General features: G+C 38.9%; 1 non-coding gene across 1 annotated transcript; it reads right to left on the bottom strand.

Moving 5' to 3' along the window:
* Nucleotides 1-1,394: 1,394 nt before the first annotated feature.
* Trnan-auu lies at nucleotides 1,395-1,467 on the bottom strand. Its single transcript has one exon. It is a non-coding gene; the product is annotated as a tRNA-Asn (tRNA).
* Nucleotides 1,468-18,774: the final 17,307 nt, after the last annotated feature.

Raw genomic sequence — 18,774 nt, 5'->3', positions numbered from 1 at the left:
AATTCTAAACTTGAGGTCTCGAAATCAAATTTGTGGAAAATTACTTCTTTCTCGAAAACTACGTCACTTCAGAGGGAGCCGTTTCTCACAAAGTTTTATACCATCAACCTCTCCCCATTACTCGCTACCAAGTAAGGTTTTATGCCAATAATTATTTTGAGTAATTACCAATGGTGTCCACTGCCTTTAAGGAATCAAATAAACTTTAGCATTGAAGGGTCTGTGTGTGTGACCATTTTTGCCCAAGCGTAATCGACTGTGAACTAATAATCATGTCTGTGGAGCAATGTATTTGTTTGCTTGTTTTTTTAACATAATTTAATTATCTACATGAGGGAGATAATTACTGATGTAATTTTTCTATGTGGAAATAGTAACGGCTTGATTTTCTGTCTTACACCTGTTTGTTTTGTCCTGTATTACATGTATAATGCTTTGTATACTTACTTGGTATACTTACTTACTTGGTTGGTTAGTCCTCTTTGCCGATGGCAGAACTCTTAGTTTTCTCTTGAATGTAGCCACATTTGGTGCAGAAATAAGTGACTCTGGCAAATTGTTCCAAATTTGTACCACTCTAATGTCTGTGTGTCTTTTTTGTCTGTCTGTTCAAAGGCTGGGGAACAAAAGCGGTGCTTTTCCACGGACCTAGATGATGCATTTTGTTTAAAGTTTTAGCTTTTAGTCTCTTTTATATTTGCTATAATTGTGACCATATTACTCTGTATAATACACTATTTGCAACATTGAATAAACGTATCTATCTATAATGTATCTATCTATCTAGATTTAGAAAAGAAATACGTTTACTGATGTAGTATTCATAGAGAGAAAGATCCTTTGTCTATGGTGTGACAGACAGTGTTGACTGCACTTATATTCTAAGTAGGGGAGGGGACTGTTTAGGGAGTCAGAGGTCCAAGCACCTTAAGGCCTCATCCTTGCGCTATTTCTAATAATAGTATTAGGTTAAACCCTTGCTCTATGGTTAAAGGAACATTACAGATTTGTTTGCTAATAAAACAGTTGCTGACAGTAAAGGCACTTTTATGCAATCCACCATACATAAACTGAGAAACCTGTAGAAGTTTGAGATCAATCGGCCATCTGAGAAAATATTGGAAAAAACTATTAGATATTTTGCACGATTAAAAGGAAAGGAAGAATAAAACACTCACTGAGTGATAAACTCCAACAGGAAATTAGTTTTATTTATTTCTCATCCAATGTGACATTCAAGACAGAAATTTAAAGTTGTATTTTAGAACTTTGCAAAGGGCACCACAGCAAAAGCACAGGGCACCACGGCGGATGTGGGTGCTGTGGGTTATTTCAAGACTTGTAGGCCTACATGTACATTGTAGCTCTTTATCATTAGGGGTTGAACAAAGAATTGACTAGAGTGGGATTCGAACCAACGACCTCCCGATTAATGTGCCGGTGCTCTACCAACTAAGCTATCTAGCCCTATGTTGGCGGTGTCCCTATTTTGTCAATAGGGACTTTTCGTTTTCGACGACGGATGGTTCTGCGACGGTAAAGATGACATTTTGCGTCATCTGCGCATGCGTCGGCTTTGAGGACGGTCGTCCCTCAATTTCTACGACAGTACTTAGGATGAAACTTCGTTGTGCTAACAACGACAACGATTAGCTGAACAACCGTCGCAGAACCATCCGTCGTCAAAAACGAAAAGTCCATATTGTCTTTGCTCGGGGGGGGGGGGGGGGGGTGCCAGTCAGAAGCCATACAACCGTTAACTGCTGTGTAGCCAGGGATCACACCCAAATTATGATACCACCCTTGTGGTTTATATTGATATCTTTATCTTTAGGATGGGAACCTTTGTATTGACTGTAGATGACCTATCACCCATGCCAGTGATACCCCCCCCCCCCCCCCCACTGTTGTTGTTTTGTTGTCGTATTCTGGACATCTCAGGGATTCTTCAGTAGGCTTTTAAAGGGGGTTTACATGTACTTAAATGTACAATAGGAAAAGTACATTGTGTTTTAAGTACATTGTTTGGATTCAGGGACTCACTCTCCCACATCAGACTTGCAAAGGGAGTAAGGACTGGAGTATGGTTGACTGACTGTGTAGGCCCTATTGTGTATAGAGATGTTTGGAAACTGCTTTAGCATTTAACTGTTGTGTTGGGCAGGAGTCCTTACAAGGAACTGAAATGCAATAAGCCATACACCTTGCCAGGGCTCAATTTCATAAAGCTGCTTACCCCTAAGCAAATTTTTGTGCTTGTAGCAAACGTACTTTACCAATGTATTCTCAACTCAAGTAAGTAGACAATTTTTATGCGCGCTTTCACGTCGCGAAGAAACACGGTCGGCCATTTTGTGGAGTCAAAATTTTGACACACGGCCGACCGTTTTAGTTTGCAACGTAAAAAAAAAGGTGCAATTTCGAGTGATGCTTGTGTGGATCATTATATTCTACTTTTGAAATATCTTTCTAACCATATGTATTTCATAACAAAGGGTTACAAACGCTTTTTATAGACCAACTCTTCAGGTCCAAGGCAACGTGTTCCTTTAAGTTTTGAAATAATAGGCTAACTGTTAGTTGTCAACAGCAACTAATTATGAATGCCTAATTGCACCTAATGATGAAGGTGTGAATCTTGCCAAGGGTGTACCACTACCAGACAAGCACCAAGGGATATGTCCAGACAAATGTTCACCTGGCAAAAAAAAAACATGTTTAGCATATCCCCTTTTTGAAAAAAGGAAGGACAACACTTTTTTTTTTTATGGCTTCCCATTAAGACAAACAGGGCTTTTCATTTAAAACAGTTTTTCCTTGCTGAGATTGTTAAAATATGGCAATTTTTTTCTGTTCACAAAAACAAATTCATATGATAATGATAGTTCTTGTATGTAAAGTGCATTTCACACTAACCATCGCAATGTGATTTTTTTATCATAAGTGCCCTGCAGCCGATTTCACAAAACGCTAGGATTAATCCTATCTCGAGTTAGGACGCGTAACCCGTCCTAACTTAGGATGAGTTCAATGTGTCTTAAAGCCATTGGACACTTTCGGTAAACAGTATTGTCCAAAGGCCAACACTTCGTGTATCACAACTTCTATATAAAATAACAAACCTGTGAAAATTTAGGCTCAATCGGTCATTGGAGTCAGGAGAAAATAACGGGAAAACCCACCCTTGTTTCCACAAGTTTCGCCGTGTCATGACAAGTGTTTACTATAAATCTGTAATTCTTGATGTCGCGAATTAATAATTGTTTTATCGTTTTCTAAAAAAGTGAAGCATTTCATGGAACAATATTTCAAGAGAAGTCTTTCATCATGACCTTCTGTAAACCCTGTAAGTTATTTGTAAATCTGTGAACTTTTTTTGTTTTCTGTTCCGAAAGTGTATAATGGCTTTAACGTTGTTACGTAACTTAAGTCATCCTAACTCTTAGGATTAATCCTAAATGAGGATGAGTTGGGTGAAATCAATGGCTGGTCATTGGCCAATAACATTTTTCTTTCATCTTTCTCTGCTCCCTAGGGCATATCTAACCTGTAATGGGTAACAGTAATCCTCCAGAGGCTTTTTCATACACAATATCAACCTGAAGGCCTACCCACGGTGTGGCACGGTAGGCTTGTGTGTAAAGCGCTCGCCTCTCACCAAGGTGACCCCGGGTTCGATTCTCGGTCGGGGCCATATGTGAGTTGAGTTGTGCGTTGGTTCTCGGCTGTGCCACGAGGGTTGTCCAGACTATCCGGTTTTCCTCCCTTAGGAAAAAAATCAAACACTTTCGATCTTGGCTGTGCTCCGTGGTCATAATGGGTTGATGTGGCTGGCAGCTGAATGCACCCTTGCATGCCTGCTTCTCGGACACGTTGTAGCTGTGTCCTTCGCAATTCAGCTCTAGCTGCGAGTAAGGACGATTTGCCCCCAAATTATTATTATTATTATTTTATTTATACCCCTAGGTGAAAAGAAGCAACTATAGTAAAGCTTTCTCAAGTGTCATGGCTAGGACCTGAACCCACACTAAAAATAATAATAATAATAATAATAATGCATTTATAATGCGCCATCTATCTAGTGTACAAGACCCTATTCCGAGGCGCAGAAGAAAAAAAAAATACATACAACAAAAAAGAAATGTAGAACATAATACAAAATTATACAATGAATAATCTACTGTCAAGACATGTAAAGAGCTAAGTGTAAGAGGATTTAAATAAATGATGACGTATTCACCAGAACTTGAATTTGATGCTATTAACCACTCAGGCATAAATAATAATAATATAATAACTAACATTTGTATAGCGCTTTCCACTGGCATTTCAAAGCGCTTCAGAATTGTCTGAAAAGAGTTTTTTTTTTTAACTGAGTCTTGAATGAGCTGATTGAGGATGAGTCACGGATTTGAAGAAGGAGCTTGTTCCAGCAAGATGGTGCAGCTACTGAGAATGCTCTAACACCATAGCGGGTATTCGTGCATGGGCCATTTGAAAGTTGACGATGAATGTTTGATGTTGATCGAAGGCTCATGGATGAAGAAGGCAACTTGACATGACAATCCTACTAAAACAAAAAATTAAAGGAGGCGGCCTCTACAAAGGAAGCGGGCAGGGATGCTTCACATGTTTTTATTTTGATTTGGCCTGCTAGGAATACAGCATAGAGAAAACCCCCTATGGTCCTCCCAGACAGCCATGGCTAGACTAGGCTAGACATTTCAATGGAATGAGATCATAGTGACTCATGGTCTGGCATGATCATGTGTGCCAGCTGACACAGGCATTCTCATCCTTATTTCCATTTAAGTGCTGCCTATTAGTGGGCACCGCTCTCTCATAAACCACATTGTTTTCTAATTCTAGCGAGTTGCTCATCTATCAGTCATTCGGGAATTTAGTTGTCTTAGATTTTGTCGACCAGGTCCCAATTTCTTAGAGTTGCTTTTATAAGGCACACTATTGGGAACTACTCAAAATATAGATTGGCATAAAAACTTACTTTGTAACGAGCAAAGGAGAGCTGTTTGATAGTATAAAACATTGTGAGAAACGACTCCCTCTGAAATAAATGTTGTTTTTAGAAAGAGGTAATTTCTCACTCAAATAGTAAAAGACTTCAGCTGAAGCCTTCTTGTGCATCTGAAAGCACACAAAGTATCGCAACAGAACAAGGGTTATTTTTCTATAATTATTCTCTTGGAACTTTGATGACCAATGGACTCAGTTTGGCATATCATCAACAATCAATAATTTTGTAAAACCTAACATAACAGCCAGAAAATACTATGGGGATGCTTTTAACTTGCTGTGCCAAAACCTTTAGAAAATATGTATTAGTTACTTCACTGGACTGTATTAGATGCAAGACACATAATCAGAGTTACTTCCTTACATATTTAAAACTCAGAACAATATAATAATAAAAAAGCTATGTGATCAATACATTCCAGATGCACCAGCCAGCTTTGTCATTTTGACGTGTTTAATACCAGAATAAATATTTTAATCGATACCATTCAGTTATACAGCAACTAATTTAGTAACAGCATGGAGCTATAAAATAAAAAAAAGCATGTGGCGCTGTACTTTGTATTGCTTGCCATACCATCCCATTTATCTAGACTAGCCTGACGGTTAATCCGAATGTAGTAAAACTTAACGAGCCTAGAAAATGTAATGTGATACATTTTAGAGATAATGAGCTGATGGTTTTCTTTGAAGGTCTTTCTTTGTTTTGATTTGATGGGAGGGGAGGGGGGGGGGTCGATGATAGATTGGTATCATGAACCTTTTAGAGGTGTTGGTAGAGGCCCATGTTGTAGGTCTCAAGACCGAAACTTGGATTTGGTCTCCCCACTTGGGGTCTCGGACTCTCGGTCATGGTGTTGGTCTCGGACCAATAAGGTCTCAAACGTTTTACTGCTGGTCTCAAAACAAGACCTGGGATGGATTTCACAAAGAGTTAGGACTAGTCCTAACTTAGGACTAGTCCTAGGAGATACACAAATTGAATGGATAGTCCCAAGTTTGGACGAGTAACTGGTCCTAACTCGAGATAAGACTTGTCTTAACTCTTTGTGAAATCCACACCAGCTATCTTAAAAAATGCATGTAATATTACCGCAATACCACCACAGCCGATTAACTCTAGCTCGGTCTCGAACCCTCTGGACTTGGTCTTGGTCTTACGGTCCCCCCACTTGGGGTCTTGGTCTTACGGTCCCCCCACTTGGGGTCTTGGTCTTACGGTCCCCCCACTTGGGGTCTTGGTCTTACGGTCCCCCCACTTGGGGTCTTGGTCTTACGGTCCCCCCACTTGGGGTCTTGGTCTTACGGTCCCCCCACTTGGGGTCTTGGTCTTACGGTCCCCCCACTTGGGGTCTTGGTCATACGGTCCCCCCACTTGGGGTCTTGGTCTTACGGTCCCCCCACTTGGGGTCTTGGTCTTACGGTCCCCCCACTTGGGGTCTTGGTCTTACGGTCCCCCCACTTGGGTCTTGGTCTTACGGTCCCCCCACTTGGGGTCTTGGTCTTACGGTCCCCCCACTTGGGGTCTTGGTCTTACGGTCCCCCCACTTGGGGTCTTGGTCTTACGGTCCCCCCACTTGGGGTCTTGGTCTTACGGTCCCCCCACTTGGGGTCTTGGTCTTACGGTCCCCCCACTTGGGGTCTTGGTCTTACGGTCCCCCCACTTGGGGTCTTGGTCTTACGGTCCCCCCACTTGGGGTCTTGGTCTTACGGTCCCCCCACTTGGGGTCTTGGTCTTACGGTCCCCCCACTTGGGGTCTTGGGTATCGGTATTGAGCAATGAGGCCCCAAAATCTTTTGGTTGTTCTCGAAACGAGACCGACTTTTTACCTTTTATTAATTTATTTATTTGATTTATTTTCTATCTTTACACTCACACACAATGATTACAAGTTGGGACAGTTACATGGCAGTTACATAACCCTCTCAACACTACCAGTTTTTTTTATTATAAATGTTAAATAAAATATTTGATATCACCCCCCCCCCCCCCCCAACAAGTTTCAATTATGCAAGATACTAATACATTGTTTTTATTGACTGGAAAAGACTACATCTTCCATGCCCTTTGCCTTGGGACCTTGAAGCACCTTTTAAAGGAAAACAGATTTTGTCCGCTTTACAATTTATTTTGCCGATTTCGGTTGAAAATGATCCCTATGTAGTCTTGTTATCTACAGCTGAAGTAATTCATGCTCAAGCCAGACTCAGGATATTAGCACTTCCGCTGGGACACCTCCATAAGTGGCACCCTCCAGCTGTACTATCTTGTTAGCATCTAAGATTCTGTAGAGAATCGTTTTATACATACTAAAGGAACATTACAGAATTGGTTTTTGCTAATAAAAGTTTATATTGTGTATTCCAATTATGGACTTTTATTCCTGCGTGGACATAATTGCAACAGACTCTGGCGATATCTCAAAAACGCGACCACCTTTTGAAATTAAATTTTTACAGGTTAGTTTTATTGTATTATTCATATTTATATAGGATCAAAACAATCAAACAGTTCCAAAACACCGGAGGTATCATTTCCCTTTAAAGGAACATTACAGAATTGGTCAGAAATTTTTTGGTGAAGTTCACAGATTTACATCAAACTTTATGATAGTAGAAAACATCTCTTGAAATATTTCTGTCTGAAATGTCATCTGTCTGAAATGTCATCTGACGAGAAATAAAATTGATGTCATGCAAAATGTGTAAACAGTTTTTCACTATTTTCTCGTGAACCAGATGGCCGATCGATCTCAAACTTCTACAGGTTTGTCAGTTTATGTGTATGGTGGATTATATAAAGTGCTGTCTCGAAATTGTAGAATCGTTAATATGAATTCGCCTTTGGCTGGTACATTCTATTCACGAATCACATCTATTTTCCTTAACGTTTTTGAAAGCTACATGTATAATCTATTGATGGAATAAAGGGATGGGTGACCCCCTGGGATATCTTATCTGCTTTTCTGCAGGCTGTATTTCCTTGTTTCTGGTTTCCTTTTTGTTGGCAAAAAGCCAGGAACGGGATGTGGATTTTGTTAAAATTTCAGGAACAAATACCAGCTGGAGATACTGTGTTGTCACCAGAACCAGGAAGGTACTGTTTGTGACCTCTACATTCTAGGATATTGGCAGCAGCACAAAAAGCGCACAGCATTTGGCCAAAATAATAGTTAAGCGATTCTGTCACTTTGTAAAGGCACTGGACCCTATTGGCAATTACTCAAAATAATTGTCAGCATAAAACCTTACTTGGTAACGAGTAATGCGGAGAGGTTGATTAAGTATCATTTAGAGAAACGGCTCCCTCTGAAGTAACGTAGTTTTCAAGAAAGAAGTAATTTTCCATGAATTGATTTCGAGACCTCAGAATTACATTTTGAGGTCCCGAAATCAAGCATAAAGCACACAACTTTGTGTGACACGGGTGTTTTTTCTTTCATTATTATCTTGCAACTTTGACGACCAATTGAGCTAAAATTTGCACAGATTTTTTTGTTTTATGCAGTTGTTGAGATACACTAAGTGAGAAGACTGGTCTTTGACAGTTACCAGTAGTGTCCAGTGTCTTTAAAGGAACATTACATAATTTCTTTTTGCTAACAAAACAGCTGCTGGCAGCTAGGCACTTTATGTAATCCATATATACATAAACTGACAAGCCTGCAAAGGGCACCCTACTAGAAAATTGTAAATTTCTACTGTGGCATTTCATGTGCACCAAGGCAATGACCAGGGGCATCCAGGCATTGCCTCCATGAAGTTTCAGGCCTGGCTTACAAATCACACAGCACCCTGTGAGGAAATTGTAAATTTCTACTGTGGCATGGGCACCAAGGCATGCAATCGCCTTTGTTGCCTCAATGAAGTATCGGGGCCTGGCTTACAAATCACATAGTTCCATGCTAGTATTTTATAGAAAATCCCAAAATACAGACAACCTGTGAAAATTTAGGCTCAATCGGTCATCTGAGTCAGGAGTAAATAACGAGAAAACCCACCCTTGTTTCCGCCGTTCTGCCGTGTCATGACATGACTGTGTTTCAATTAAATCTGTTATTCTCCATATCGGGAATTGATAATTGTTCTAATGTTTTCTCAAAAAGTAAAGCATTTCATGTAATAATATTTCAAGGGAAGTCCTTCACCATTACCTTCTGTAAACCCTGTAAGTTTTTTTGTAAACCTGTGAACTTTTAATTTTTGTTCTGTTCAGAAGTGTCCAATGGCTTTAAGGCAATCGCCTTTGTTGCCTCAATTATTAGTAACATAGCCTAAGAGACATACAAAAGTGTTCATATAAATTTGTAGGGCGGTAATGATAGCAAATTGCATCAAGCTGAGATCACAATGGAGTCCAGGCTTCCCCCACACTGTGAATAATATTCAAATGAGACATTTACCCACAGTTCAGTTGACCTTGTTCCAGATAACGACTATTTTGGAAGTAGGCCACACATTATAATACTGTCTCTGCAGGCCTGAATGCCTAATGTTGACTAACCATGCACTTAAAGGCACTAGACACTAAAAATAATTGTTAGCAAAAAAAACTTACTTGGTAACAAGCAGTGGAGAGCTGTTGATAGTATAAAACATTGTTAGAAACGTTTTCCAGAAAGAATTAGATTTTGAGGTCCCAAAATCAAGCATCTGAAAGCCTTCTTGTGACAAGGGTGTTTTTTCTTCCATTATTATCTCTCAACTTTGACGACCAATTGAGTTCAAATTTTCACCGGTTTGTTATTTTGTGCCTATGTTGAGATACACCAAGTGAGAAGACTGGTCTTTGACAATTACCAAAGGTATCCAGTGTCTTTAAAGGAACATTACATAATTGGTACGAACAAAAACATTGTCTATAAGATCACAGATTTACATCAAACTTTCACGGTCTAATGATGGTGATAGTAGACTACATCCATTGAAATAATTCTGTCTGAAATGTCATGTATTAGATGATCAATAAAACTAATTCCCCATTTGGAGTTTATCGCACATTGATCGTTTTATTCTTCTTCTTTTTTTAAATCGACGTCATGCACAATGTGTAATTGGTGTTTCACTATTTTTTGTGACCCTGATGGCTGATCGATCCCAAACTTCTACAGGTTTGTCAGTTTATGTGTAGGTGGATTACATGAAGTGCTAACACTGCCGGCAACTGTTTTTAATAGCAAAAACCAATTCTGTAATGTTCCTTTAACTTTTTGCAATTCCTTGAAGCAGCTGAAAGTCTAGAATAGATTGTCTGTGTAGCGATAACCTTCCTGCTTGAAAAGCTTGCATGAGCTTAATCACGTACCCTTTGTGACAATTTTCTTCCTCCATGTTGCGGCTAACCTTGCATGTGTTTGTCAATGTTTTGTCCTACTCTTAAAGCCATTGGACCCTTTCGGAAACAGAAAAAAAAATAGAAGTTCACAGATTTACAAATAACTTACAGGGTTTACAGAAGGTAGTGGTGAAAGACTTCTCTTGAAATATTATTCCATGAAATGCTTTACTTTTTGAGAAAACATTAAAACAATATCAATTCTCGATATCGAGAATTACGGATTTATTTTAAACACATGTCATGACACGGCGAAACGTGCGAAACAAGGGCGGGTTTTCATGTTATTTTCTCCCGACTCCGATCACCGATTGAGCCTAAATTTCCACAGGTTTGTTATTTTATATATAAGTTGTGATGCACGAAGTGTGGGCCTTGGATAATACTGTTTACCGAAAGTGTCCAATGGCTTTAACAAAATGTGACATTTCTAACGCTCAATTTTGTTTTATTTTTTCTCTGAAAGACAAATTCTTGAGGCACTACATTCCTAAATTTAGTACCTCAGAAAATCCACTAGTCATTTTCGTTGGAGACTTTTTTTTAGATGCTCTAAACAGAAAACACAAAAAATTCAAATTTGATTATAATTTCAATATATCCATACATTCCCCCTGATAGACATTTTCCTGTTGGCAATATTGCACAATTTTGGGGGGAAATTAATGCAAATAATATAATATTTCTGAGGAACTATGAAGAACACTCTAGAACTGAAATTCCTTATCATGATAAATTGTTTTCTTATCAGTGGTTGGCTGGCACAGTGTCGGCATTCCAGGAAAATTTCTTTCAGTCATAAAAGTTTCAGGTCAGAAATGTCTGGATTGTATCACACCAGAGATTTGTTTTGTCTGGCGGTCATGTGGGTTTATTTTTCTAGTTCTATAATAAGTAGCAGTTATGAATATGAGGAGTAGTACTACATATTTGGACACCTTTGGTAATTGTCAAAGAACAGTCTTCTCACTTGATGGATCTCAACATATGCATACAATAAGAAACCTGTGAAAATTTTAGCTCAATTGGTCGTCAAAGTTACGATATACTTATGAAAGAAAAAACAACCTTGTCACGCGAAGTTGTGTGCTTTCAGATGCTTGATTTCGAGACCTCAAAATCTAATTCTGAGGTCTCAAAATCAAATTCGTGGAAAATTACTTCTTTCTCGAAAAACTACGTTACTTCAGAGAGAGCCATTTCTCACAATGTTTTATACTGTCAGCCTCTCCCCATTACTCGTTACCAAGTAAGGTTTTTTGCTTATAATTATTTTTGTGTAATTACAAATAGTGTCCACCGCCTTTAAAGGGAAGGTACACTATTGGTAACTGTCAAAGACCAGTCTTCTCACTTGGTGTATCTCAACATATGCATAAAATAACAAACCTGTGAAAATTTGAGCTCAATTGGTCATCGGAGTTGGGAGAAAATGATGAAAGAAAAAACACCCTTGTTGGGCATGTTGGACGAATTTGTGTGCTTTCAGATAGGAATAAAAGACTTGTAGCTAGAAGTCTTTTATTATTTTAGTGAGAAATTACCTCCATTTCAAAATCTATGCTACTTCAGAGGGAGCCGTTTCTCACAATGTTTTATACTATCAACAGCTGTCCAATTCTCGTTATCAAGTCAGTTTTGAAGTTAATATTTGTTTTGAGTAATTACCAAACGTGTACAATGTCCCTTCCCTTTAAAGGGTGTGTATATATTGGTAATTGCTCTGAAAATTAATGGCAATAAAACCTACTTGGTAAGAGCAGGTCTGGTATTACACTCAGGCAGCGGAGGCCATGGCGTTCATTGCTCCTGCCCTTGGCCTTGCTGCCCCTTCGAAACTTCCCCATAGACTTTAAGATTTTCCAATGGAAGTGCCTTTTGAAAATGAAAATGGCCTTGCCCTTCCAAAGATGAAATTCCATGCCTGTGAAGGTCTGTAAACATTTTGTAATGTCTCTAAAAATTTACGACAATAAAGACCTACTTGATAAGAAGTACAGCGGCTTTGGACGGTAAAATGCATTTTTTTTTTTAATCACTTCAAGTACTGCGGTTGTATAAAAAAAAAATTATCACTTTTCATCCCATCAAATGTTGATATAGTGCCTTTAAACAATTTTTTTTTTTTTTTTTTTCAAGAGAAATTGGTGACAGAACTAGCTGCTAATTTTTTGTATTGGAAATGTCTGTACTTTTATGCTGTATCATATTTCCCAGGGTTTATATTTGTTTATAAAAGTCTGCTGGTACCTTTTTATTTGATAATTGTACCATGTGATTTTTAAAAAAATGTCGAGGGTTGTGTGCTGCATTATAGATTGTTAAAGACACTGGACACTGCTCAGTTGGTCCTCAAAGTTGCAAGATAATAATGAAAGAAAAAACACCCTCGTCACACAGAGTTGTGTGCTTTCAGATGGTTGATTTCGAAACCTCAAATTCTGAATCTGAGGTCTCGAAATCAAATTCGTGGAAAATTACTTCTGTCTCAAAAACTACTCCACTTCAGAGGTTTCTCACAATGTTTTATACTACCAACCTCTCCCATTACTCGTTACCAAGTAAGGTTTTATGCTAATGACTATTTTGAGTAATTATCAATAGTGTCCACTGCCTTTAAAATTTAATAACACTGACAGTTAGTTCATGTTTCTTTATTGAACAAAGTGATCATACATTATAAAGAATGGTAGTAATGTGTCACATGACATCATTTATATTTATTTTTGTATGTGTGCTGTCCTTTCTTATAAAATCCATGATGAATCAAATGAAAGAGCTATCACCAGTTCTTAGAAATTTAAGCCTGTAATGAAATGGTACTTTTAAACCTTTAGGACATTTGTCATTTTTTGTTTATTACAGAGGTGCTTTTGTAAACTACACAAATGTTGCTTCCATAAATCAACCATAATTGAGGCAAAATGGTCAAATTCAAAACTGCATACTTAGAGCGAGTCGGTCTTTGAAAAGCGTTTAAAACCATTTGTTATGAATTGCTTATATGGTTAGAAAGATATTTTAAAAGTAGAATATAATGGTCTACACAAGTATCACTCGAAGTTGCACGGTTTTCCTTATTCGTCGTGAACTAACACGGTCGGCCTTTTTATGGAGTCAAATTTTGACCCCACAAAATGGCTGACCATGTTTCTTCTTGACGTATAAGGAAAACCGTGCAATTTCGAGGCATGTTTGTGTGGATCAGCATATTCTGCTTTTAAATTATCTATCTAACCATTTGCATTTCATAACCACCGGTTTCAAATGCTTTTCAAAGACCAACTCAACCGATCCAAGGCAACGTGTTCCTTTAAAGTGAAACGCTTTCATCTAATAATAGTGACTTTTCGTTTTCGACGACGGATGGTTCTGCGACGGTTGTTCAGCTAAACGTTGTCGTTTTCAGCACAACGAAGATTCATCCCAAGTACTGTCGTAGAAATTGAGGGACGACCGTCCTCAAAGCCGACGCATGCGCAGATGACGCCAAATGTCATCTTTACCGTCGTAGAACCATCCGTCGTCGAAAACGAAAAGTCCCTACTGTACAGACACCACAACTTTCTGTTCAGCCAGCAATGACCAAATATGGTTTAACCATGAGTTTACTTAATTTCACAAAATGAAAGTATACTTTGACAAGTCATGTGTTTTCCCCATTGGTATGGTTCTATCAATTTCAGTAGCAACCCTTCTGCACTAGCGAACTCAAGGTTTTCTTTTGTTGAAGCATGGAGGAATGAAATGGTTGTAGCCTAGGCCTTTGAGAAATGCTCCTTGCACCAATGCTTAACAACAGTACCCCTGGGGCCTATATGTAGACACCTATTTATGTGTGACCATGAAGCGAAGATTTGGTGTTGTGTTGGTTATTGTAGGGTTATTTAGTTGCATAGGTGCTCTATGGCTGTACCTTGTCTACTATCTTAACTTGTCCTTTCTGTCTGGTCTATCACTAGTGTTGTAGTCGTGGTGGGCAGTGGTGTGTGGGCCTTGCGGCCCAGATCTAACAAATTTCGCCCAGCACTCTGAGAATCAAAGATTCTGTGTTGTGTTGGTTATTGTAGGGTTATTTAGTTGTGGTTGTACCTTGTCTACTATGGTAACTTGTCCTTGCTGTCTGGTCTATGTTGTAGCAGTGGTGGGCGGGCCTGCCCAGAACTATGAACCAATCTAGTTTATTGCTCCATGCCAGAACTAACAAAATTTCGCCCAGCACTCTGAGTAAAACACACTGCGCTGCCCAGCACAGATTTCCCCTTGATTGCACGACAGCAATGATGGCCCCATATCTAAACTTGAATAATGTTGTTGAACCATCACCCTTGGTTGACTAGATTGGTCTAGCAGTTCTACCTCAGCCACTTTCCATCAATGACCATATTTTGTTGAAGCAACTATTACCCTTTAAACACAATTTCCTTGTTGCATTCTGCAGTGTATTTTTTGCCCAACTATTCGCTCATTGTCAGTCATTTCCTTCTGCCAGGGTGGTCCATACCTCCATTTGGTGTACCTCCATGTTTCGCTCAGGCACAGACTTCATAAAGGGTCAAACGTTAACGTCAAATTGTTTTCCGCTTTTTATGTTCATCATAAAGTACACTACATCAGTTTGTCATTGTGTTTAACGAACATACATGTCATTCAACTGCCAGTAGATCCAAGATTAGAATCATAAGGGAATCTGACTGGGTAAATTTAAAATAATTTGTGTATGAACAAAGAAAACTTGTTTAGTTCAAAGATTGTGTATTAATTTCTTGTGTATACCTTTTTATCCTACAAACTTGTCATTCAACTTCCAGTACTTCCAAGATTCGAACCATAAGGGAAATAAACTGACTTGGTAAATTTTAAATAATTTGGGTTCGAACACAGAAAACTTTACTAGTTCCAAGATAGTGAGGTAAAAGTACATATATAGTGATGATTCATAACTACAAATATAGTACACAAACATTTTGGTTGGTTCTACCTCCGTTGGAGCATTGGCCCTTTTCGAAACCATGGCTTAGGCTTTGGATTTGCTCAGGCTAGCTTGGCCCTGCGGTTGTTTTGACAATCTGCGTGTGCTTTGCGTATACACGCTCAGGGCTTCAGACGAGAGAATGGAGCCTGAAGCCGAACCCAAAGCTGAAGCCGTGGTTTCAAAAAGGGCCATAGATAGGACCTAGTTGAAGTCTGCAGGCCTATACACAGACTACACCCACTGTCACAAAATAACTATTGTACACCCACTGTCACAAAGCAGCCCCACACTGCACATATTTGCCCTTGATTGCCCTTTGCTACCAGCGTCCCCAAAACTAAGTGTTTTCTTTTATTATCTTGATCATTTGAAGTGCTTTTGTGCACTAAATGATTAAAGATCCTTTTTAGGGCAGTAGGGTTTACACTACATGTTTGGTATTCAACTCTGAATGCTTGGTTCTAAACACCACTGAGACCAAATTAGGAGCCTTGCCAAGCCTATGTATGTGTAGCTTGATGTACTTCCTTGTTTGGATCCGCTAGCATGGTTCCAATCCTAGTGTTCATTGTATGACTTCACTCTGTATAGTGCTATTTACACAACAACAATTTAACTGGGGTCCCTTGCTAAATGAGGAGCCTTGCCAAGCCTATGTATTGTAGCTTGATGTACTTCCTTGATTGGATCCGCTAGCATGGTTCCAATCCTAGTGTTCATTGTATGACTTCACTCTGTATAGTGCTATTCACACAACAACAATTTAACTGGGGTCCCTTGCTAAATGAGGAGCCTTGCCAAGCCTATGTATTGTAGCTTGATGTACTTCCTTGTTTGGATCCGCTAGCATGGTTCCAATGCTAGTGTTCACTGTATAACTTCACTCTGTATCTATAGTGCTATTCACACGACAGCAGATTAACTGGGGTCCCTTGCTTAATGAGGAGCCTTGCCAAGCCTATGTACATGAAGCTTGATGTACTTCCTTGTTTGGATCCGCTAGCATGGTTCCAATCCTAGTGTTCATTGTATGACTTCACTCTGTATAGTGCTATTCACACAACAACAATTTAACTGGGGTCCCTTGCTTAATTTTATTGCAAGGGACTAAGTGAGAAAACCGTGACTGGTCTTTGACAATTACCAATAGTGTCCAGTGTCTTGAATTCCTAGTTGTTTATTTATTATTTGCTTTAAAGACACTGGACACTATTGGTAATTGTCAAAGACTAGTCTTCACAGTTAGTGTATCTCAACATATGCATACAAAAACAAACCTGTGAAAATTTGAGCTCAATCGGTCGTCGACGTTGCGAGATATTAATGAAATAAAAAAACACCCTTGTCGCGCCATGGTCACACAAAGTTGTATGCTTTCAGATACTTGATTTCGAGACCTCAAATTCTAAATCTGTGGTCTTGGAATCATATTCATGGAAAATTACTTCTTTCTCGAAAACTACTTCACTTCAGAGGGAGCTGTTGCTCACAATGTTTTATACTATCAACCTCTCCCCATTACTTGTAATCAAGAAAGGTTTTGTGATAATAATTATTTTGAGTAATTACCAATAGTGTCCACTGCCTTTAACATTATATTGTTTTTGTACAATTTTATGCACTTTTGATTTTGTTACATTTCTATATGTACTGTTAAATTCTCACAATTGTTCTCTTTTCTCCAACACGAGTATGGAACAAACGTATCAATGAATTGAATTGAATTGAATTTTGCAAGAGAACTTGGACAGTAGAATTGATCGTTGTCCTTTCACACGTGGTCCGTTTTGTAAGATTTTACAACCATGCTACAATTTAGCAAGGGACCCTTGCTAAATTGCTCTAGTGTGAAAGGGGCTTAAGCCTACACCAGTATGGATATAACTTTGATATAAGCCGGACAGAAACAGAATGGTCTTATCACTATATATATTAGCCTTCCCACATTGAAACTAAAAGTTACCAGTTATTAAAATAAAACTGGTTTCAGTTTCACCAAGTTAAGCTGTTGACAAACACAACTTAGATAAATTGTCGGAGAACTTTTTCAGTGAAGAGAGACCATTTTTGTGAACCAATGATTCGATTGTCAATCAAGTAGGCCCTATATTTAACATTCATAGTTATCTAACAACTTGTGTGAATAAAGCTATATTCCTTATATGAGGAGACTACATGTAGTAAGCACCAGGGCTTAGTTTCAAAGAGCTGCTTAAGCAGATAATACAGCTTTGAATGTAGGTTCGAGTGTAGGTTAGAGTCCTACTAGTCGTGACACTTGTGTCCTTTAAAGGCAGTGGACACTTTTGGTAATTACTCAAAATAATTATTAGCATAAAACCTTACATGGTAACGAGTAATAGGGAGAGGTTGATAGTATAAAACATTGTGAGAAACGGCTCCCTCTGAAGTGACAAAGTTTTCGAGAAAGAAGTAATTTTCCATGAATTTGATTTTGAGACCTCAGATTTAGAATTTGAGGTCACGAAATCAAGCATCTTGCAACTCCTACGACCAATCAAGCTCAAATTTTCACAGGTTTGTTATTTTATGTATTTGTTGAGATACACCAAGTGAGAAGACTGGTCTTTGACAATTGCCAATAGTGTCCAGTGTCTTTAAAGCAGCTCTGTGAAATTGGGACTAGATGGGATCACCACAGAGCAATGTAAGACCATAGTACTGACTGTAGTGTAAAGCCCTGATTCCCACCAATACACCAAGGATAATCTGAGACAGTTATATTCTAATCCTATTTGCTATAGACCATGTGAACCTTGTTTACAATAAGTGTGACCTTGTATATTCTTTAAGTATTCTGGCAGGCACTGTACTACACTGGTCCTATGGGAACGATGACATTTTGTGTCGTAATTTCCACCTAAAACCAAGAGTTATGAAAGTAAAAGCTGGACAAGTTTTGAGATGTGCCTCCTTTAATCATATCAAAAGTTGATAAGAATTAGACAGTGCAATCTCCATAAAATATAAGATTTTATATTTTCTTCCAATGAGCTGTGAACAAATCATGCCTGCAGGAAGTCCAGGCTCTGTGGCTCTTTTGTAAACATGTGATGTCACATGTCACATGGTCTATACACACAGTGTTTGTCTACAGTCTACACATGGACCAGCCAAGGCTGAACACTCCCCTTGTTGCTGTGTGTGTGCTCATGTCCTTGGTCCTTTCTCTGTTGTTTGGTAGTTCTTAGATTTGACCTCGAGCCTTCTAGCACTAGACAACCTTATTATCTCAAGGTCAACTAGTTTCTTATTACATGCTTCAGTCAATGGGGACTTTTCTCTATAGTTTAGGCCTACTGCTAGTCTTGAAGTAATTGTTAAGCACGGTGTGTAGTTACAGGGCGGTGTAGCTGGGGGGACGATTCGATCCCAGACGATACACACACCCTCGATCCCAGTATGTGTG

This window comes from Asterias rubens, chromosome 8 (assembly GCF_902459465.1).
Source record: "Asterias rubens chromosome 8, eAstRub1.3, whole genome shotgun sequence".
In the NCBI taxonomy this organism is placed as follows: domain Eukaryota; kingdom Metazoa; phylum Echinodermata; class Asteroidea; order Forcipulatida; family Asteriidae; genus Asterias; species Asterias rubens.
Note: the sequence above shows the minus strand (reverse complement) of the source record. Positions and strands in the feature narration are given on the sequence as shown.